This window comes from Pleurodeles waltl, chromosome 5 (assembly GCF_031143425.1).
Source record: "Pleurodeles waltl isolate 20211129_DDA chromosome 5, aPleWal1.hap1.20221129, whole genome shotgun sequence".
NCBI classification, from domain to species: Eukaryota; Metazoa; Chordata; class Amphibia; order Caudata; family Salamandridae; genus Pleurodeles; species Pleurodeles waltl.
The window spans coordinates 1554136847-1554160528 of NC_090444.1; the positions used below are offsets into that span (position 1 = coordinate 1554136847).

General features: G+C 44.8%; 1 protein-coding gene across 26 annotated transcripts in view; it reads right to left on the bottom strand.

Moving 5' to 3' along the window:
• The window catches only part of MYT1L (myelin transcription factor 1 like), a 1206615-nt gene that overhangs the window by 1065005 nt on the left and 117928 nt on the right, over positions 1-23682 (bottom strand). Inside the window, exon 1 of one of the 26 annotated variants that reach the window (XM_069235872.1) lies at positions 15772-15993. The exons of the other annotated variants lie outside the window; for them this stretch is intronic. The gene's annotated coding sequence lies outside the window, so the exon portion shown is untranslated. Of the gene's footprint in view, positions 1-15771; positions 15994-23682 lie in introns of those variants that run through there. 26 annotated transcript variants of the gene reach the window in all.

Here is a 23682-nt window from a genome sequence, read left to right on the forward strand (position 1 = left end):
GAGCAGATCCTAATCTGAACATGGCGGAAAAAGCAGGGACACGTTCTATTCAGGAGGAATAGCATACAGTATGGTAGGTGTGCGGCTACCACTTAGGCACTAGGAAGAGCACAATAAGTCTACAACTAAAGTTTTGTGGAAGCATTTCAACACTTAGTAAAACAATTATTACACTATAGTAATAATCAAAATATGGATAGAGCTGATGCATCAGAGAACATCTGCAACCTTGGAATCGGTATCAACACTCAAAGTGCAGGTAGTGAGAATCACAAAAGTATTTAACTGCCCTGGCAACCTTTGAATCATCCACATGAGGAAATTTACAAGCATACAGATGGTCTACAATTGCTGTAATATTTGACTGTAATTGCTGGCATTGCAAAGCACAAGTGTATTTCAATGAGCTATGGCAAATTTATATTGGCTGTTTCATCACCTATGTACATGCCAATTAACAAATAAACACGTATGCCTTCTACAATACATGTATTCTCTTTCAAGCAGGATTTGATACATATTTATAGAATGCTAAAAGAGGCTTCTATGACACCAATCCATGACTGCATGAAACTGCACTTCTCTCCTAGGGAATATGGAAAATAATATGCCACAAATATTTGTTTACTGGCTTTAATTCCATGGATGTTTTTGTGTTTCCATGACACATTTGGCAGTTTACAATGGTACGAGATGCAGCGGGTCACATCTTTGCTTCTCTATGGCTATAGTGAGATCCCATTCTGCGCAGTCGCAGAGACACACAAGGGGTTCCTGCACCTGCTTAATAAGAAAACACGATCCTTACAAAGCATATATCAATTCAGTAAATCCACAAGTTTATGCCATAAAATAATTCAATTCACGCTAAACGTTTTAATTCAACTAAAAGTAGATCATTTGACGTGGATCTTTACTATATTTATTTCCACAGCCAAACAGACCCACAACCAAGTATTCATTTCCTTAAATCAGTACCACTACTGGTGACTATCCTGTTTTTGGATCTCAGAACCCAGGTCTAAAACAACAAAAGAGTTAAGATAGAAGTGATAAAGGACACATAGGCATGCAGCTTATGTAGCAGAAATGGTACTGCTACCCCCTGACGTCACAGTAATATTCTATATGTGTAAATCTTGCATTTATTTTGTTTTTTTGAGTACTAACAGATTTGCTGTAAAGTCTTTATTATGTTAAATAATAATGTGCACTAAAATGACAATACATTTCAGAAAAGTAATGTTTTAAATGTTACATTTAAATGTAGAAATTGCAGTTCTGCACTATAGTTAATTGAATGTATTAAAAGTTATTTCATTTTAAAAGACTACTGTATCATGAACACTGACAGAGCTTATTAATGATGAACTCATGATTTAAATGTTATATGTGCATTATTTGCATAAATGAATGTGCTATTATAATTCACTTTGTTTAGCCTAAGTGAGGCCTGCAAGGCTCTGTTTCCTGACTGCGTAGAAAAATGTTTAGTCGTTCTTGCTAATGAGATCTTTCTCTTCAGACTTTGTTCCTATGAAATGCTAGCTTTGAATTAGATGTCCTTATGTTTTACATAAAATGAGCCTGTGAAATTAACCTTGAACCCAGTACATTCAGGAACCGTGGAAGTAAAATGTCTACATTTTTTTCAGTCTGTATGGATGAGCTAAGATGGATGTCTTTCCCAGGCCGGTAGTGGGAATCTCTCCTGATTTTGCAGTTCCATGTTGTGTGCTGGACTTTCGTTGGGCAGTTCCAGCTTCCTAGTCAGGTGGAGTGATGGATGAGCCAATCATCTTGCACTATGGGTATTCTTATATTATTCCCCAGTTGGACTTTAGTCAGTCAGCTCCATCCCACCCTTCTTGTTGGATCCCCTTGGAGACTGAGAAGTACAGACCTCTCTACCCTTACCCCTTCTATATTATGCTTTTCTGAGACTTAGAACTTTCTTTTCTGACCTCAACAAGAAGATTCTTGACTGAGCTTCTGACATGCTGATGCTTTTTTTTACTTACTTTTTGCCAACTCTGATCTGTTAACTTTTGCTTCAGATGTAATTTTTCCAAATTCTTTTTGTCCTTTTTCATTTTACTTTTTATTCACATGTGTTTTTGCCTAGCACGTTAATGTTTGACTTGCTAATCTGTAGCGATCTCCTTTGTCCTAGCTAGTTAAGCTTAGATGACTTTTAAATTCCCTTAATGCTTAAAAGAACTGAAAAGTGCTTGTTTTCTGTTCATCAGATTATCATTCTGATGTTTGTTATTGCTTTTGTTGAATGTTTAATCCTTTTGATGTTAGTTTGTTTGAATCTTTTCTGTCACCTTGGTGATAATATAGCTTTATCATTTTGTTTTGAGAATTGTTTACATGACTTTGAGTCTGAGCTTGTTATAAAACCCTTAACCTTATTTCCGACTGGAGTTTTCCTTGTGTGGCCACAAGTGTCATACTGTCAATTTAAACTGTGTTGTGTGAAGATTTGATGTCCTATTTCTCCACACCTTCATGGTGGGTGAAATGTTTTACTGGCCTTTTTTAAAGCATACCGACAAGAAAATGCTTTATCAAATCTGGTAGCAGAGTTCTGGTTTATGTCTTGAGGGGAGAGACATAGGTGGTCATTCTGACCCTGGCGGTCTTTGACCGCCAGGGCGGAGGACCGCGGGAGCACCGCCGACAGGCCGGCGGTGCTCCAATGGGGATTCCGACCGCGGCGGTAAAGCCGCGGTCGGACCGGCACCACTGGCGGGCTCCCGCCAGTGTACCGCCGCCCCATTGAATCCTCCACGGCGGCGCAGCTTGCTGCACCGCCGCGGGGATTCCGACCCCCCCTACCGCCATCCAGATCCCGGCGGTCGGACCGCCGGGATCCGGATGGCAGTAGGGGGGGTCGCGGGGCCCCTGGGGGCCCCTGCAGTGCCCATGCCACTGGCATGGGCATTGCAGGGGCCCCCGTAAGAGGGCCCCTACATGTATTTCACTGTCTGCTGTGCAGACAGTGAAATACGCGACGGGTGCAACTGCACCCGTCGCACAGCTTCCACTCCGCCGGCTCGATTCCGAGCCGGCTTCATCGTGGAAGCCTCTTTCCCGCTGGGCTGGCGGGCGGTCTGAAGGCGACCGCCCGCCAGCCCAGTGGGAAAGTCAGAATTACCGCCGCGGTCTTTCGACCGCGGAACGGTAAGCTGACGGCGGGACTTTGGCGGGCGGCCTCCGCCGCCCGCCAAGGTCAGAATGAGGGCCATAGTTGGACATAATCTAAGGGATCTCTGAATTTTTGTCATGCAAATAGCCCACCCCGAGATATTTTGTCCCATGGTTCGTTCCGAAGATTGATGAAGTTCCAGCATTGTTCCTTTGCAGCAGATGTGTGAGTATTATTAGGGTTTGGGTTTCATTGCTTTGGCCTGAGATAATAGTGAAGTGTGATATTGTGAAGTGTTTCGCAGAATTTCTGTCCTTGTGTGTTGAATGGGTCCACGTGGCCTAAAATCCCAGGATAATGCACAAGTGTAGAAGACCCTTGGTTGATTTTTTGTCTGCAGTGTAAAGTGCTTGGCATGAGACATCACCAACAGTGCCAATAGTTTCCTTGAATGGTTATGGGTTGGTTGGTATAAAGTAAATCCTGAGCACGCATGGAGGAACTGTATCAACTGGAGTGGGACTTGCTGGTCGAGTCTCATTCATTGTGAAAGCATAGTCAGAAATTTTAGCTCCATACGGCTTTGAAGTGTTTGGTTACCCTATCCTGTAGTGAGCAGAAAGGTAGCTGGTTTTATGACTGGCAGTATTTTGCATTAGGTTCGCGTGAAGAGTGACTGTGCAAGAGAAATTGTAAAGGAGGTTGAGCTGCTGCGAGGAGTAAGATTGACGTCATCTTGTGTCTCACTGCTGTTGGTCAGTTGGTGTGAAGCTACGCTAGTACTGGTAGACTAGGTCACATAATTCACACTGCTATTGGTTGTCAACATTGAGAAGAGTAGTGTGCAAACAGAGTTACTTCCTAATTGCAAACAAAAAGTAAATCGTGAATTATTTAATTTGATTGAAAATGAAGTTCTTTAAAGCACTGAAATGTCTGATTCTGGTTAGAGAGGGAATACAGACCCCATCCAAAGGTACTCCAGGTCATTATGTGTCATCTGAAAAAGGTCTTAATGCATATTTGTGGCTTGAACAATGTCAAAAGATTACAGAGGAAGAAGCTGCACTAGCATTTCTTCACTGTGGAACATTTATTTAGGAAGTACCTGACTGAGTACTTTATGAGATGAAACCACCTCCAAGACCCACACAATTTGAAGCACTCAATACTTGAGAATATGTGGCTCATATAAAACAGAGAAGCAAGTACGAGAGTAGAATGAAGAAAGCAATAAGTACAGTTGCAGAGGCAAGATAGGATAGTCAGGAAGAAGCTTGGAGAGACAATATCATTGAGGAAATTAAGTTGCATCCGGCCATTTCAGGTGAAAGAAGAGAAAGTACCAGACAAAGGACTAGGAAAAAAACAGATAACGCAGAACAGGCAACAGTTACTGGAAAGAAAGCTGAGACTTATGAGAGTGACTCGGACGATGAATTTATAAATCAGCGTGTTAGACCTGACAGCCTTAGGGTGGTCCCCCTAACTTTTTGCCTGCCTCCCTCCACTTTTGAGATACTGTTTTTGCTGGTTTTTAGACTCTGCACACTTTACCACTGCTCCAGTGCTAAAGTGCATATGCTCTCTCCCTTTAAACATGAAAACATTGGATAATACCTGTTAGAAATGGGGTTTCTGGTTGGCTAGGGTGTGCACCTCAGCCAGGCATAACTTACCCACTCTAGTCAGGGCAAGGGAGTTACACGTCCAAGATAACCCCTGCTCACCCCCTTGGTAGCTTGGCACGAGCAGTCAGGCTTAACCCGGAGGCAATGTGTAAAGCGTTTGCACAACACACACAACATATGTGATGCAATATCCCCACCACAAAGGAAACACAACACCAGATTATATTAAAATATACTGTATTGTACACAACACAATTATCAGACCAAACATCACATATCAGTACTATCCTGCTACCTTAGCAGTTGTCAGAATGTTACACATTAATTACTCTGCAAACTAGCAGTAGTCACACATAACACACAGGTTACTCAGTATTCTGCAACATAAGCAGTAGTCAGGAAACACGTTATCACATTAGAACATTTGTCTTAAGAATATCATAAAATGCCCATAGTAGGAACATTAGAAAACATATGGCAAGTTAGGGAAACATATTAGCAAGTCATCCCCATAAAAGGAACATTTGCCCCTATATGTAAAAACATCAGCACACGTCAAAAACAGGTAGGCAATATATCAATCCACTTAAGTCTGTGGGAAGAACTTCTGAGGTATATTGTCCCTGCAAATAGTACCTGAGTTGATGAAGGCACCTCCAGTGCCTAAGAGACGAACAATGGGGCCCCTGGCGCTCCTCTGTGCAAAATGGGGGCCTCTGGCATCCCTTGAGGAGAGGAGGGCGGCACGCACCTCCCCTGTACCCATGATGGGCCCCTCTGGGGACCGTGATAACTGGGGGCCCCCCTAGGCCTCCACTGGCCCTCTCGAGGGGGGCCCAGGTCAGGGAAATCTTTAAGGGAGGAGGGGGCGCTATGCCCCCCCTCTGAATCGAAAACGGGCCCCTCCAGGGACCCGCGAACTCCTGGAGTCTCGCCGGGCCTCCACCGACCCTTACCAGGGGGGAGACCCACAAACAGTGCCACTGGCCCATCAGGGGGGCCCAAAAGAGATCCCGCGGCGCGGGCGAGCCTCCGATGAGGCTGCCGCCCGCACGCTCCAGGAGAGCCCTCCGGGGATTGAGCAGGTGAGGGAGAGGCGTCCTCATCTCCCTCCTGCTCCGATGACACTCTGGCCAAGAACGGGCCTGCCGGTGCCCCGGGGGCGCTCCTTGGAGCGATCTTTACCCCGGAGCACCGCTAGGAGCACACTTGCTCTGGATTCTTCAGCAGACAGTTTTCTGGTGCCCCGGGGGCACTAAGGGCAGCGCGACTCTGGCGCTGCCTGAAGCACGGCTCGGGTCGTGGCAGTGAGGCCCCCACAGCACAAGAAAGCACTTTTCCAGCGCGATTAGATGAAAGGAAGCAGCGCTATCCCTGGCAGAACGCCAAATTCGTTATAGTTACAGCGCTTTCCAAAGTGCTAAATCGGCCCCCTCTTGAAGCACTCCTCGAGCTTCCTACTGTTGCAGGGGTCAGGGGCCACAGCACCATGCCCCTGGGGAGCAGCAACTAAGCAGGTCACAGGTCAGCACAGCAGCAGCAGTCCATGGCGGTTCCTGGTGAGTCCTTTCAGCCTTTGGGGTCCAGTTCCAAGATGATTCCAAGAGTCTCCAAATTGTGGGGAAAATTCCCCTGTACTTATAGTCAGTTTTTACAGTGTTTTACAATGGTAGGGAGAGGAGGTTCCAGCCAGTTACAACTGGTTCTGGGAGTGCCCCTCTCTCCTTTCAGCACAGGCTCAAAACATCAGTGTGGGGTTAACAACCCTATTGTGTGAGGCCAGGGCACAACCTTTACAAATGTAGGTGTGCCCCTCCTCTCCCTTCTCTCAGCCCAGGAAGACTATTCAGTAGGAAGATGCACCTCTGTGACACCTCCACCCTCCCTGTGTACAGGCTGTCTGAAAAGTATGCACAAAGCCCCAACTGTCACTCTGCCCAGACATGGATTGGAGTCAAGCTGCAAAACAACAGAGTCATAAGCACAGATAAATGCGCACTTTCTAGAAGTGGCATTTCTGTGATAGTAATAAAAAATACACCCACACCAGTAAGCAGTATTTATTATCACCATCACAACCATACCAAACACGCCTACGCTACCCCTCATAAATTAGACAATACCCTTTACACATAAGGCAGGGCATTTCTAATGCAATCCTATGAGAAGGCAGCACTCACAGCAGTGAGACACCAAGTTAGGCTGTTTGTCACTACCAGGACAGGCCATGCAATATGGCACTTGTCCTGCCTTTCTACATACATGGCACCCTGCCCATAGGGCTAGCTAGGGCGTACCTTAGGGGTGACTTACATGTACTAAAAGGGGAGTTCTGGGCCTGGCAAGTAAGTTTAGATGCCAGGTCCCTGTGGCAGAAAACTGCACACACAGGCCCTGCGCTAGCAGGCCTGAGACAGGTTTGAAAGTCTACTTCAGTGGGTGGCGCAAGCAGCGCTGCAGGCCCACTAGTAGTATTTAATTTACAGGCCTTGGGTATAGAGATACCACTGTACAAGGGACTTATAGGTAAATTAAATATGCCAATTAGGTATAAGCCAATCATCCCAACTTTCGATGGGAGAGCACCTACACTTTAGCACTGGTCAGCAGTGATAAAGTGCTCAGAGTCCTAGAGCCAACAGCGAGAGGTCAGAAAAACCAGGAGGAAGGAGGCAAAAAGACTCGGGATGACCCTGCGTAAGGCAAAAAGTCCAAAAGTGCACTATATGTGCCCAGTGCCTGTAGATGAAAAGCTACTAGTAGGCCTGCTGCACTGATTGTTCCACCCACTTCAGTGCCCCCTTAACCTTGTCTCAGGCCTGCCATTGCAAGGCCTGTGTGTGCAGTTTCACTGCCAATTCAACTTGGCATTTAAAAGTACTTATCAAGCCTAAATCTCCCCTTTTTCTACATATAGGCCACCCCTAAGATGTGCCCTAGGTAACCCCTAGGGCAGGGTGCTCTGTAGGTAAAAGGCAGGACAAATACCTGTGTAGTTTACATGTCCTGGTAGTGTAAATCTCCTAAATTCATTTTTACACTACTGTGAGGCCTGCTCCCTTCATAGGCTAACATTGGGGCTGCCCTCATACATTGTTTGAGTGGTAGCTGCTGCTGATCTGAAAGGAGTAGGAAGATCTATTTAGTATGGCCGGAAGGGAAATACAAAATCCTGCTGACTACTGAAGTTGGATTTAATACTAATATTTTAGAAATGCCACTTTTAGAAAGTGAGCATTTCTCTGCACTTAAATCTTTCTGTGCCTAACAATCCATGTCCGGCTGGGTTTAGTTAACAGCTCCTTGTGCATTCACTCTGACACACACCAAACACAGGATACTCAGCCTCACTTGCATACCTCTGCATTTTGAATGAGTCTTCCTGGGCTCGGAGGGTGAGGGCCTGCTCTCAAACAAAGGACTGCTACACCCCCTAATGGGACCCTGGCAGACAGGATTGAACTGAAAGGGGACCTGGTGCACTTCTAAGCCACTCTTTGAAGTCTCCCCGACTTCAAAGGCACATTCGGGTATAAAAACAGGGCCTACCAACTCAGACACTTCCTGGAGAAGATACCTGAACCAGAACCTGCACCCTGACAAGAAGAACTGCCTGGCTGCCCAAAGGACTCACCTGACTGCTTTCTGAAGAGGACTGCTGCCTTGCTGTTGCCCTGCTGTCTTGCTGCTCTCTTGCTGTGCTGCAGAAGTGCTTTCCAAGGGCTGGGATAGAGCTTGCCTCCTGTTCCCTGAAGTCTCAGGACCAAAAAGACTTCTCTCCTGCAGCTGAAATCCCTGTGCAGCGAAAATTCGATGCACCGCCTGCCAAGAACGATGCACAGCTTGCTCGTGGTAAAAAAGACTGGAACGACACAGCCCTGACTTTGCGACAGAAGATCAACACAGTACCAGCGACGCGACTGGAACTTCAACGCACAGCCCTACTGGATTGACGCAAGCCGACTCAGAACGACTTCCTGAGAGGAATCAACGCAGCGCCTGATTTAAATTAGAATTAAATGAGATAATACTTGGAAATGTGGACACAGTTCACTTAGAAATTGACACTGAAGATAAACTGCGGTTTGTGTGCAAAAACATTACAAAATGTGCAGGTCAACCTTATGGTAGACTTGCTGAATTAGAGATGTGATGTTGATTTGGAGAAATCAAAACCTTTGAAGAGAAATTACAGAGTAGACTTTACAACAAAGATATATTAAATGTGAGACCTCCTGGAATAAGATTGCACATTAAAGAATTGATCATATACATTCAGGAATGAGGAACTTTAGACAAATGGAGAGCAAGATGCGCAAAGAAAAGAGATCAGAAGAAAATGAAAACAGATTTACCTCCAGCAGGAGCAAGTCAGAGTGAGGGCAACGTAAAGATGCTGCCCATGTGAGAAACTCTTGGTGGTGGATATGTTTGTGTACCTTGGAGAAGAAGTGATATTTTGTCCTTCACCAATGATTATCCAAAATTGAGAGAGAAACCAGTGGAGCAGGATAAACATACAGAATGATTTGTGAAACTTTCAAAATTCCTGTGGAAAGATTTAAATACATCGTTTGACATTGTGGTTCTGAGTGGTTCTGAGTGATTTATAGACTGAGGTTAACACTGCTGTTGATTGGTTTGACAGCTAACCTACAAGAGATCCAGTGACCAATGCGGCGTCTGAAGAGGTAATGAAAAAGTATCAGAAAGTGATTGGCTTTTTGAAAACCAAGGTGCCCTCTAAAGACATTGATTGGCTGAGAATCCTGAGAATTGACCGAACAGCTCAGGAGTCTAAGGAGTCAATTCAATTTGATTATGAGAGATTGTTGCAGACTTTCAGGCATTTCAGAGGTACTGAAGCCATAGAAGCAAAAGATATGGGTCATTTTGTGTTCAGATTTGTGCAGGGATTTCAACCAAACATCAGTAACATGGTTCAGTCGTTTTTGATTTGTTGACAGAATAAGCCGATAGATGAGATCCGGCAGTATGCAAAATACTGGAGTGAGAAATTGAAATTGAAGCAGGAGAAGGTGATAGTGATACAGTTTAAAGATGCTCAGAAAGCTAGTCAGAATCAGCAGTTTGCAGGTAATACTGGTGGTGTGCAAGGAGTGCAACAACAAGGAGTAAATCATTTCCAGCATCAAGGTAGAGGATGTTGTGTTCCTTCAGATTACAGTGGAATTTGTGATGTCCAGGCTTTGAAAAGAACTAATATCTGTCAAGGTTGTGGCCACTTGGGCCATTGGAGGAGGGAGTGTCCCCTTAATGGAGCAAATAATCAGGTACCAAGTAAGGTACCTTGCGAGTGCAAGGCAATAATCAGGTTCAAATGCATAGAGTTCAGAAACCACAAATGTAAAATTCAAATGTGTCCCAGAGACAGCAGATGCAAGTTCCACAAGCCCTGATGTTCCAACAACAGACAACTGTGTCCCAAGAGAATTTAAATCAGGTTCCGAATGTAGATGTGAAGCAGTTGGCATCACAGTTTCCTTTAATTGATCTAAATGATTACCATTTTTCTGACATTTTTCAGTTAAGATGCACCAAAGAGGAAGAGGAATGCATGGCAGGTACAACCTTAGAAGTGGATCAACATGGTCCATATGTGGATTGTGATGTAAATGGTCACTGTGTCTAATTTCTAATCAACACAGGAGCTACATGTTTTACAGTAGAAACGGCAGATGTAATGAACTTACCCCTTTCTGGAAAGTGAATTCAAGTGGTAGCAGTCATAAATAAACAATTGTCCAACCCGGTAACATAATCTGTCCCTGTAAATACAGGTTCCTTTGAAGTTGATCCTCAATTCATTGTGTTACTCAAGTCCTGTAACTCTGCTTGAATGTGTCTTGCTATGCAAGTTGAATTGTTCCCTCAGTAGCACCTCACTTGGTATTGTGATACGCACGAATGATGAAGATGTAGCATTTAAAATTGTGAGCCAAACCCCAAGTATCAATATTAAATGGAATGACTTACCCAGATATTTAAAAGATACTGTGTTCCCTGAAGTTTGGAACTTTTTAGGAAAAGAGATTCATTAGAGGAGCTGAGCCTACCATGATTACTGTGAAACTGAATGCTGTGTATCTGAGAGCTCCCCATACAACATGATACCTGAAACAATTTCAGGAATTGCCCCTCTGATCGATTCATTGATATAAAAGGGAATCCTAAGAGAGATAATGGAAAGTCTGTGTAACTCTGTGGAAACCCAGTGGAAAATATTGAATAGTCTAGAACCCTAGAAGAGCGAATGAGATTGTAATCCATTTTGTTGCCCCATGATACTGAATCCAGCAGCGATTTTATACCAAATTTCATGTGAAGCAGAATGGTTCACCACAATTCATTTGAACCAATTATTCTTTTCCATACCATTGCATGTGGAGAGCCAGTTTCTCTCCATGTTTCAGTTTGGCAGTCGTATTTTGACATGGTGCTGAGTCCCACAAGAGTATACAGAGAGCTCCTCAATTTTCAATCCGATCTTGAAGACAAATCTGGAGTCACTCAAAATGCTCTACCATTCAAGTCTTAGTCCAATACATTGGTGGCCTACTGGAGGCATCAAACACTAAAGACACCTGAAGGGGCGATTCCATTGCCTTGTTGAACCCCTTAGCTGAGAATGAACATAAAGTTTCCCTAACTAAATTGCAGTACTGTAAGAAATAAGTCTTGTACTTAGGTCACCACATTGAGAAAGGTGCAAGAAAGGTTTTGCAAGAAAGAATCTCAGCAATTCTGAAGATGAATCCCCAAAGACTCAGAAAGAAGTCAGGATGTTCCTGGGAATGGTTGGCTACTGTCACTAGTGGATTCCAAACTTTTCTCTTTTGGGCAAGCCTTTACAGAGGCTGGCACACAAAGATTTGTCTGATCCGGTACCACTGGATGACAACTGCAAATGTGCCTTCACAGAGCTGGGAGAAAATCCCCTGCTCTGGGAATGCCTGATTAAAATAAATGTTTTACTTTGTACTGCTGTGAGAGGGAGGGATGCACTCTCTCAGTTATGACTCAACTGAACGCGAGTGTCAAAAAGACCTGTGGCATATTTTTCTGCCACTATCGATCCTGTGACTTCGGCTTTATCTGGCTGCCTTAAAGCTGTTGCTGCAGACCGCGTCAGCCTAGAGCAGTGCAAAAACAATGTTATAGGTCATCCTTTGTCTGTTTTTGTCCCCCACTCATTGGAAATGTTGGTAACCTGCACCAAAACTCAGCATCTTACAAGTGTGCATCTGACCCACTATTAGCAGGTCATACTCCCTGCTCAGAATGTCAATTTTAAATGCTGTAATACTTTGGACCCAGCAAAGTTGATGCCCCTGCCTGTGAATGATAAAGATGTAAATGATGATTGTACTGATTAAATTGAGCATGACTGTCTAGATGTCACTGAACTATGCACCAAACCAAAACCTGACATTCAAGATATTACCGTACCCAAAAATGATTATGTAATTTTTGTTGATGGCTCCTGTTTAAGATACAATGATGGTACCCTGCGAGCTCGTTATGCAGTTTGTACTGTCTCAGGTGTTGTTGAAGCCTACAAGGCTCTTTTCTGCCCAAGTAACTGAATTAGTTGCTCTTACAAGAGCATGCTGTGTTTCCAAACAACTGAAGGTGACAATTTTCACTGGCAGTCAGTATGGCTTTGGTGTTGTTCATGACTTTGGCCAGTTGTGGTACCAGAGAGGCTTTCTGACATCTTCTGGATCACCTATATGCAAGAGACATAAGATATATAACCTTTTGAATGCATTGCAGTTACCTATCCAAATTGCGATTGAGAAGTGCTCTGCACACCGCAAAGCCACTGATTATGTAATTCTCTGCAACAACTACGCTGATGAGGTGGCTAGATACTGTGTCTTGAATTGTATCACCTTTAATGGAGAGCACTCCAATGAATCAAATGATGAGACATGTCACAATCTTCTGTTAACTTCTACAGATACCTGGGAGGAAGTTAAGAGGTTGCAGGAAGAAGTGTCAGAGGAAGAACAGCAGAGGTGGGTTGGACCCGGTTGTGTCAAGAGAGAGGAAGATGATGTTTAGGTTTCAAGCGATGGAAGAGTTGTAATGCCTAATAGCTTGTTACCACCCATGACTAGGCATTACCATGGACCAGCTCATGTTGGTCGTGATGCTATTGTTAGGATATTTAGGCAAACTTTGTTCAAATCCCAGATTCAGATTGATGGCAGAGGCTCTATGCCAAAGATGTGTCACGTCAGCAGATGAATGTAGATAATGTGCAGCAGTTACACTGAGTCAGATAGGCAGATCAAGAGGACCTTTCAAATGGGTGCAGCTTGATTTTATTGAACTTCCAGCAAGCAATGGACTGAGATACATCTTGGTTAACGTTTAGGTTTTCCCTCATTGGGTTGAGGCTTACCCGACTAGGAGACATGATGACAGTCACATAGCAGCAAAGCTGTTACTTAGGGAATTGATTCTGACATTCGGCTCAACAATGTCTCAAGCCAGATCAAGGGACATGCCTCAATAATGAAGTCCTGAAATTATTATGTGCGGCATTGCAAGTTGTGCAAAGCCTACACTGTAGTTAGAGGGCTGAGGCTTCTGGATTGGTGGAGCAGCTTAACAGAACTTTGAAGTCTAGAAACTTTGGCAAATGTATGTGCCTTCACCATTCTGGAATGGTCTGATGCATTGCATCTTGTTTTGATGAGTTTGTGCATTATTCCAGACAGAAAAACTGGATTGTCCCCACATGAAATTATCATGGGGCGAGCTATGAAACTGCCAGTTGTACTTGCAAATGCGCCTGTGAACATCACAGATGACTTAGTACTGGATTATTGCAAAGGACTAGCTGATGTGGTTCTTTTTGTATCTCATCAGGTTGGAAAAGCTACGGGTCACCCGCAGCAGAAACTCTGCCATGACCTGTGCCCAGACGACTGAGTAATGGTCAAGAAGCATGTGAGGAAGTCCTTCTTAGAAATGCATTGGAAGGGGCAACACCAAGGTGTGTTAGTGACTACAACAGCTGTGAAGTGTGCTGGTCTCCCCAATTAGGTACACGCTAGCCACGCTCGCAAAGTTCCAGACCCCCTTGAGGATAGCCTGCGTCCCTGAAGGGCCAGTTACAGTGAGTCAGAGGGATCATGTTTTCCAAGCTGTTGGGGATGTGCAAGTGGCTGATATAGCACAATCGTGGCCTGGGGGGGGGCTGAGCAAGTCAACAGTAGTGGTTGGTACAGAAGGGTCAAGACAGAAACAGCTGGCTCTGCAAAGCTCAGATGCAGACAAAGGACCTAGTTTCTCATTAAGAGTGTGGTGGTTACGAGGACGGCTACAGTCACAGTGGCGGTCAAACTGCTGCACTCGAGGTGGTTATACCACCACATTACAACCCTGGCGGGCGGACCTGCCTACAAACTGCTAACTCTGCTGAGGTGACAGTGGTAGGGGTTGTACTCAGACAGGGTGGCACTAAATTCAGAGCCACTTGGCTGATCACAACCTTACTTACCCCCAGTCTTTCCATGGCATTTGCACTTCCATGGAAAGGCTGGCGGTAAGCCAGTGCTGGTGGTCACAGGGGGGGCCCCTGCTCTGCATGGGCTGTGCAGGGCCTTGCTGCCCAGCACCCTCAGAATGCAGCTGATTTGCAGACAGTGCGCATTCCGAGGGTCCTGGAGTGCTATGATATTGGCCTCAGCTCCCTTACGGGAGCTGAGACCAGTATTGTAGCACTGTTCCCATCAGGCAGCCTGACAGAATCCACCTACTACAATGGTCCCGCTGGTCAGCCTGGCGGGAACATTGTAATACGCTTGGGGGACGTCACCTCCATGATGGTGGCCTCCTTCCCGTGAATTTGACGGTCCCGTGGTGGGACCACCAAACTCATAATGAGGCCCCTAGGTTCCAGAAGAAACTGAAGAGTCTAATCAGGCTGACAGTAATACTTGCAAACCAGTAGCACGAAGATCAAAGCAAAAGAAAGTTCCTAGTCAAAAGTATGCAGCACCTGAATAGACATATTTTGCAGCAAATGATTAGGAGAAGGAATTTGCAACCTTTTATTTTAACAATACGTATCCAGTTGAACATTCTTGAGTTCGTTCTTGTGGCAGAACTGAACTTTGAAATTTCGTTGTCACTTGATGAACTGAGACACTATGGGCCTGATTCTAACTTTGGAGGATGGTGTTAAACCGTCCCAAAAGTGGCGGATATACCACCTACCGTATTACGAGTCCATTATATCCTATGGAACTCGTAATACGGTAGGTGGTATATCCGCCACTTTTGGGACGGTTTAACACCGTCCTCCAGAGTTAGAATCAGGCCCTATATACTGGATGTGGGTATTGGTGATTTTTGACCTGCACTTTATTAAAGACATTTGAACTTTACTAGAGCCAATTTGAAGAAGGTTTATTGAATGTACACCTTTGAGAAAAATGTTTTACTCTTATTTTTTATATATTTGGTTTGCTCATGCATAAAAAGGACTGAGAAATTCCTGCTTTGAAATTAGAGAACTCATAGAGCAAAATAGAAACAAGAGTAGTAAGTGTATATACATTTGGGTCAGAGTGATAGTTGTGACAGTTATAATGATTATTTTCCTCCTTAATGGAATGAGTTTACCCACACCTATTAGTTCAGAGAAGGTTAAATCCACAAGTGCCCCAAGTTCTAAAAGCCTAATAACAAACAAAAAGTCAGACAAGCGAAGAACTTAACACTTCTACCACCTGTTAACTTGTTTCTCACTTTTCTTTTATTGACTTAGCACAGAGCAGAGTCAATAAAAGGAGTATCAGCCTCCATTCATTTACAATGCCAATTTTTGTGGGCAGTTTTGTAAAACTTACAGGATTTATTCAAAAGTGCTGACTTCGCAATATTTTTGCTTATCATGAAATCACAATACTCTAGAGGGTCTGCATGAATAATTTCATCTATACTCACTTGATGATGCCTTTTGTGTAGCAGATTACATTTTCGTGCATGTTTACCATTCACTTTATGTGGCAGAAGAAGTAGAATATTTTTTCAGAGAGCCACCTCATCTTGGTCAACATATAAAGCCATCTATTTCAACATTTCACTGGATATTTGTGTTTAAGTATTTCATTCAGCATACAAGGTTGTGTCTCTGCAATTTATGTTGCACTGCAGAATTTGTAACCCCTACAAACAAAAAGAAATATATAACATCAGCTTTAGATAGTCCACCACCCATAGCACCTAACTTGTAATCCATAATTAGGTAAATCTCCACACCGCCTAACACAATAGTCAATGCCATGCCCTGATAAACCTTTCCCATATCGTACTCTTGCAGTATCCCTCAGATTTCCATGCTCTCCTCATTGATGTTAACGTTTTTCATTAAATTGCTACAGACACCCTTCAATACCAATGGGTTTTATCAGTTAATTACACCATACCACATAAAGTCAAGCTTTCTCACATTCAATCTTGAACGTCCAGAATACAAATCAAGCTGAAGCCAGATTACTCCTCACTAACAACTCATCCTACTCATGCATCTACACATATAGGCCTCGAACCCTTTTGGCAAGTTGAGAGAATTGTACACTTGCACGCACCATTTATTACCAATATGCATTGCATAAAAACTAAGTCAGGCAGTTATGACCTGTCCCCTAAGCAAGGCTAAACCATATCTCACTAAAACCCAACTTCGAAACTGGAGCTGATCTGTGACACTGTCCTACCTACTGCAACTACTGCAAACCTCTTGCCCCATCAAAGGTTTTTTTTAGATATGTAGCATAACAAGCCAGTCTACCATGAAATACTGATCACACTTTCTGCAACCTATTCAAAATACACAGGCTCCCTAAAAGGCCTCAAACTGAAACTGTATCACCTGCATAACAATCATAACAAACTTAATGATCCACAAGTTACAAAATATCACCATCACCTTCCATGGCCATCACAACACTACAGCCAATGCCTGGAAATAATGGACTAAAATTAAGGACTTCTTAGTACATGCTCTGTGGACCAAAATCGGACTCTACATTAGCTTACCATCACCCTGCTTCATTTTAGAAAAATGTTCAAGACCTAATGTTTTAGCAGGTACCCAGTTTACCACATGGAGCCTTGTACTTTGACACTCATCATGGACTACATGCCCTGCCTAACATTAGACATTGATGTTGGCACATCGGCCTATTTTGACGACCCCTGACCCACCACCTCTTCCCAGATACTTGTGTAAACAATCTTCTATCATCCTCTATTATAAATGTGTTCACCTGTTTTGTATTTTGTCCCCATCTGCTGTTTTTCTGAAGATAAGATTAGATTTTCCAAATTATCAAATAAAAGTAAACTTAATACAAATAGATAAGATACAGCACAGTATGGTTACAAAGTAATAAACTTGAATATACTGTCCTTCCAAAATTGAGGATGTTAGATGTCATCCTCTTTAGCATATATCTCTTAAGCCCTGTCCTTGGATTGCATACCTGCTAAGAGATTCTTTTGAAATAAAATCATCTTGGATGCCACTGCCCACTGTTTTGACCCTAAGGGACTGATTTAGATCTTGGTGGACGGGTTACTCCATCGCAATGGTGATGGATATCCCATACACTAAAATCTAAATGCCATTGTTTTCTATGGTACTGAGATTTGGGCAGCCATCACCATTGCGACAGAGTAACCCCTCTGCTGAGATCTAAATCAGGCTCTAAGTGATGATGCAAGAGTATCAGAAAAGATGTACATTTGTATAGCTCTCTTTTACCCAATGGGAGTCTACTGCATCTATTTCAGATCATGTTTTGTTACCAGATGCCAAAAGTGGGTGGATAATATCTAATTTCAATACAAAGGAAAATTGTATAGCATTCATACAACTATGTAACTGTAGAGTTTTGAATTTTGAGGGGGACCTGTTAACTGTGGATGTAATAGTAATCTCCACATACAATATGAAAATTACCTCTTTACTGGACATCTAAACCATGCTTTCAATCAATCAATCAATCAGGAATTTGTAAAGCAAACTACACACCCATGAGGGTCTCAAGGTGCTGAGGAGGGGGGGAGATGGGCAGAGGTGCTGCTACTGCTCGAACAGCCAGGTCTTGAGAAGTTTCCTGAAGGTAAGAAGGTCTTTGGTCTGGCGCAGGTGGGTGGGAAGAGTGTTCCACATTTTGGCGGCGAGGTGCGAGAATGATCTACCACCGGTTGTAGTTGTGCGTATGCATGGGACGGTTGCGGGGGCGAGGTCGGCGGGGTGGAGATGTTGGATCAGGGTGTAGAAGGAGAGCTGTCTGTTGAGGTATTCTGGTCTGGTGTTGTGCAGTGCTTTGTGAGCATGGGTGAGGAGTTTGAAGGTGATTCTCTTGTTGACTGGGAGCCACTGCAGGTTTCTCATGTGGTCTGTGATGTGGCAGTAGCGGGGGATTTCCAGGATGAGGCGTGAGGAGGCGTTCTGGATGCAATGCAGCCTCTTCTGGAGTTTGGCCGTGGTTCCTGCGTAGAGGGCCTTGCCGTAGTCCAGTTTGCTGCTTACGAGGGCTTGGGTGACTGTTCTTCTGGTTTCTGTGGGTATCCATTTGTAGATCTTTTGGAGCATGAGGAGGGTGTTGAAGCAGGAGGAGGAGATGGTTTTGACTTGCTGGATCATGGATAATGAGGAGTCCAAGATGAATCCTAGGTTGTGTGCGTGGTCTCTCGGAGTCAGAGCGGCTCCGAGAGTGGCAGGCCACCAGGATCATCCCATGTGGAGTGGGAGGAGCCGCAGATGAGGACTTCCATCTTGTCTGAATTGAGTTTGAGGCAGCTGCTTTTCATCCTTTTGGCGATGGCCTTCATTCCTGCGTGGAGGTAAGTCTTGGCGGAGTCCTTGGTGAGGCAGAGGATCAGCTGGGTGCCGTCAGCGTATGAGATGATGTAGTGGTTGTGGAATCGGGCAATGTTAGTGAGCGGGGCCATGTAGACGTTGAATAGAGTTGGGCTGAGGGACGAACCCTGGGATACAGGAGGTGACCCAGTCCAGGGCCCTGTCACAGATTCCTGCATTGCTGAGGTGTGAGCACAGGGTGTGGTGGCAGACGGTGTCGAACGCGGCCGAGAGGTCTAGGAGGATGAGGGCTGTAGTTTCGCCACTGTCCAGTATGGTTCTGATGTCATCGGTGGTGGCGATAAGGCCGGTTTCTGTACTGTGGTTGCTGCGGAATCCGGATTGGGAAGGGTCCAGGGTGCAGTTCTCCTCGAGGAACCAGGCTAGTTGTCTGTTGACAGCCTTCTCGATGACTTTTGCTGGGAAGGGGAGCAGGGAGATAGGCCGGAAGTTCTTGATGTCCTTTGAGTCCGTCTTGTTTTTTTTTAGGAGGTCGTTGATCTTGGTGAGTTTCCAGCTCTCCGGCAAGGTGGCGGACTCGAAGGAGCTGTTGATGATCTTCCGTAGTTGGGGTGCGATGACGGAACTTGCATTGTTGAGGATGTGGTGAGGGCAGGGGTCAGATGGAGGGCCGGAGTTGATGGTGTTTATGATTTCGATGGTGTTGTTGTCATTGACGGGGGTCCAGGAGAGCAGGAGGTTGGTCGGAGGTGAATCTGGGGTGTTGGTAGTTGCCGGGGGGTCTGGGTGCTAAAGCTGTCATGGATGTCTGCAATCTTGCAATGGAAGTAGGAGGCTAGGGAGTCGCAGAGGTTTTGGGATGGCGGGATGTCATTGACATTGGAGCTGGGATTGGAGAGTTCCTTCACAATGTTGAAGAGCTCCTTGAGGCTGTGTGCGTTGTTGTTGATTTGGTCTTTGAAGGCGGTTCTCTTGTTGGCTCGGATGAGTTGGTGGTGTCTGGGGATGGCGTTTTTGACGGCTATCTGGTTGTACAGAGTCTGATCCTGGTGCCACTTTCTTTCAAGCTTCGGCAGGTTTGGTTAGATTCATGGAGGTCGGTGGTAAACCAGAAGGCCTTTCTGTCAGTGCGTCTGTTATAGGGATTCTTGATTGGGGCGAGAGTATTGGCACAGGTGTCGACCCATTGCCTGAAGTTGCGGGCAGCTGCATTAGTGTTGGTGGTGTCGATGGGTGGGTTCCGGGAGAGGGTCACAATAAGTTGGTCTTCGGTGACCTTGTTCCAACTGTAGTGGGAGGTCCGTTGTGGGTGATGGTGTGTTGTGGGTTTCTTGAAGGAGAAGTGGATGCAGCAGTGGTCTGTCCAGTGGAGTTTGGTGGTGTGGCTGAAGGAGACGTGATTGCTGGCGCAGAAAATAGGGTCGAGTGTGTGTCCTGCAGAGTGGGTCGGGGTTGTGACGAGCATTTTGTGGCCGAGGTTGGAGAAGTAGTTGAGCAGGGTGGCGGTGTTGTTGGTGATGGTGTTCTCGAGGTGGAAGTTTATGTCCCCGAGGAGTATGTAGTCAGTGGATGCGAGAGCGTGAGTGCTGATGATGTCGGTGATGGGGTCCCTGAATTGCTGCCGGGGACTGGGGGTGCCTGTAGATGAGAGTCCCTCAGAGGGTGGTGTTTGGGTCAGTGTGGATCTGGAAGTGCAGGTGTTTGGCGGTGTTGAGGGTGTCTTCGGTGCTGGGCGTGATCCTGAGGGTGTTCTTGTGAACGATGGCGATGCCTCCTGGTTTGTTGGAGCAGTCCCTGCGGGTGATCTTGTAGCCATCCTGGATGGCTATGGCAATGTCAGGCACTGTGGAGGGGTTCATCCAGATCTCGGTCAGGAAGGCGATGTCTGGGGAGGCTGAGTAGAGCAGATTCCATAGCTCTACTGCGTGCTTGTAGACGGAGCGGGTGATGAGGAGGATACATCTGAGATGGTTGTATCCTGCCTTGGTGGGTGGGTCGTTGGCATGGACGCTGGTGAAGGTGCAGTTACGGCAGTAGAAGGCTCCGCAGGTGGTCTGCGGGAGGCTTGAAGGCAGGCGGGAGAGCAGCCAGTGTTGAGGGCGTTGAGGGTGGCGGCGTCGTAGTGAAGACATGTGTGGCAGCAGTGGGGGGTTGGGAGCCAGAGGTTCTGGTGCTGGGGGCGGTCCAGGCAGGGACAGGCACAGACGGGCTTGCCTTTGCGCGCCTTTGGCGGCTCAGCAGCTGCCATTAAGTAGGGAGGTGGGAGAGGGGAGGACAGCTGGGAGGCGGGAGCGGGGACGAAAGATGATGCAAAAAAGGGGGCGGGCTGCTAAAAGGGGGCGGGGCTTCGGGGGCAACAGCGGTGGGGGAGAGAAAAAGGGGACAGCAAAAGTGAGAGAGCGGAATGAGAGAAAAATGAGGAAGAGAGTAGGGAAGCAAAAGAAGCACAAAGGCACAGAAGAGAAGCAGAGCAGAGAGCAAAGCAGAGAAAGGAGGAGGAAAGGAGGAGAGAGGCAGAAGGTAGCCTAGTAGGAAAGCAGAGCTCTCCCACTAGACACCAGGGATGAGGCGCAGGCAGAAGCCTGCGGGTGGAGGAGGGCCTCAAACTCCTGACGGGGGTCAGGACTTCAGAGGAGCCAGGGAAAGGGCTCTACTTGCATGGTGGAGCCATGGGAGGCAGAGCAGTGCACTGACCAAGTCAGTGGTATTGCCTTGCATTTTGCAAACCATGCTACATTCCACTATCTGCCTTCGTCAGCATCATGTACTAAAACTAGTCTAAAGAAATGGACTCAACCAGGATGACACAGCAAATTACAGAAGACTAGCCAATGATCCCTTTTCGGGTAAACTAATTCAGATGACTACCCTATGCACAATTATCAACAGTCATACAGACAGAATGTTATTTAAGAAAATGTCTCTGTGGGAACACAGAGGACCGCAGAGACTGATCCACATTTGGCACTGTGCAAGTTACCGATCTCATTACGTTTGAAGGACTGAATTAGATGAACACATAAGGAACTGAGATATTATAGGAATGACAGATTAGCAATAAATAAAAAAACGGACTGCTGGAAGCCTTGAAAAAGCCTCAGGCTGCTAGCCATGTAGGGGGTGAAGCACGTGTTTTTAAATCAATGGAAGACTACCAGACTGCATCAGAATCATCTGAATGTGAAACACTGTCATGCTGCAATAGAATCTTTGAGTGATATTCCTAAAACTAATACAATCAGACATCGTTCTGGATAAATTACAAGAAAACATTCTATACATCAATGAACTGTACAATACTGCAAACAAATTCCTCAAAGCTTGTATGCAACTCATGATCAACTATGGGAAAAAATATATATGATAAATGGCACAGCATGTCAACGTCATGTGTTCAGTAATTCTGCTACATGTGTCATAGTTCATAACTGTGCTACTTAAAACTGTGCTTACTTTGCATTTCATTACAGCATATGAACTCTTGGCAATTCATACTCAACATTTTCTTTAAAAACTTTGGAATTTAAAGAGGTGAAGCTGGCCAACCCTCAAGACTGTAAACATTTCCCTGCAAGATACAATTCATATTAATCAAAAGAAGGATATCAAAAAGCAGTTTAGAGAGTGTCTGGTAGAACAGCTGTTTTTTTTACAAACAGAATGTGTTCAGACCTCAAAGAAGCACAGAATTAGCATTAATCTCCATATGGTATGAACTTCAAAACTCTAGGATACAAGGTACAGAGGTCACCTTGATGCATAAGACCCTTCTTCAAGAACAGACCACAACCTGTCTTGCTTATGCCATTTAATTCTGCACCATTCACTAGTGTTTGGATGTCAAACAGGAATTTATTATTGCATCTGGACGTTTCATCTACCTGCCCCCTCTTCTTAAACAAGTGAAACCGTTCAACCTTACGTGCTACAACATGAACATTCCTCAAAAGTCAAAACCTCATGACTGTATATACCTATCCGAGAAAAGATGGATGCTAAAGAATCATCTCAAACTCAACTCCTCAAAGACAGAAATATATATATGTTGACTATGCCAAAACTATATCCTCATAACCTCTTGGCCTCCTGGAATCTGACAGACAGACAACCAACTACTACTTTGAGTAAAGTGAAAAACCTTGGATTTATTATGTATTCCAATATCTTTTTTCAATCCCAAGTCAACAAGGTGATGAGAGACACCTTCCACATGAATAGAATTCTCCAACACATGTAAACGTATGTAGGGGTCTTTCTCAATATACAAGCATCCATGTTGCCTGGCATGTCAAGACTAGATTACGGAAACAACTCTACACCAGACTCACCATTGGCTTTAACAACAAAGCGCTTTGAGAACTCAACAAGTAATACAAAATCGAAATGCTATGTACCTAAAATGTCCGAGCTCATCTCTATACTGATTCCCCTGAAATAGTTACATCTCGACGTCTGCAGCATTTATAAGTTGGTTTGCATCACATGTAAACTTTACCCATGAACATCTCTACCTATCTGAACCAAAAACTAAAGAGCTCGGGTGGAGACAATTCCTCAGAACCAAGATATGTATTTGCATCTAAATGACACAACTCAAAAGGAAAGTCAATTTGAGCACCTTATTCACATGAATTATTTCACAACCAGAAGAACTTCTAGAGCCCATTAGTACTGATTTCACAGTTTAGCTGCTACAGTAACCCAGGCTAAACAAATTGCCTCTAGCGCAGGTTTCTGATTGTCTGTTTCTATACATAAACAAGATGAGTTTAAACTTCCTTTCACAGTCCCATGCCATTTTGCTCAGCTCGTCCCTTTCTCTTCTGCCAGACGCCCTGGGTCACATTCTAGAACGCTAAATAAATACAACAGAGAATATGTAGAAGTTGAGATTGTCTATGTGTTCCATATTTGAGTTTCTTGAAGCATGAGTTTCATGAAGCACGATATTTTAGAACATAATACATCTTTGCTGTCTCCTGAAAGCTAGTGCTAATCTCTGGTCTAGTTCACATTTAATATTT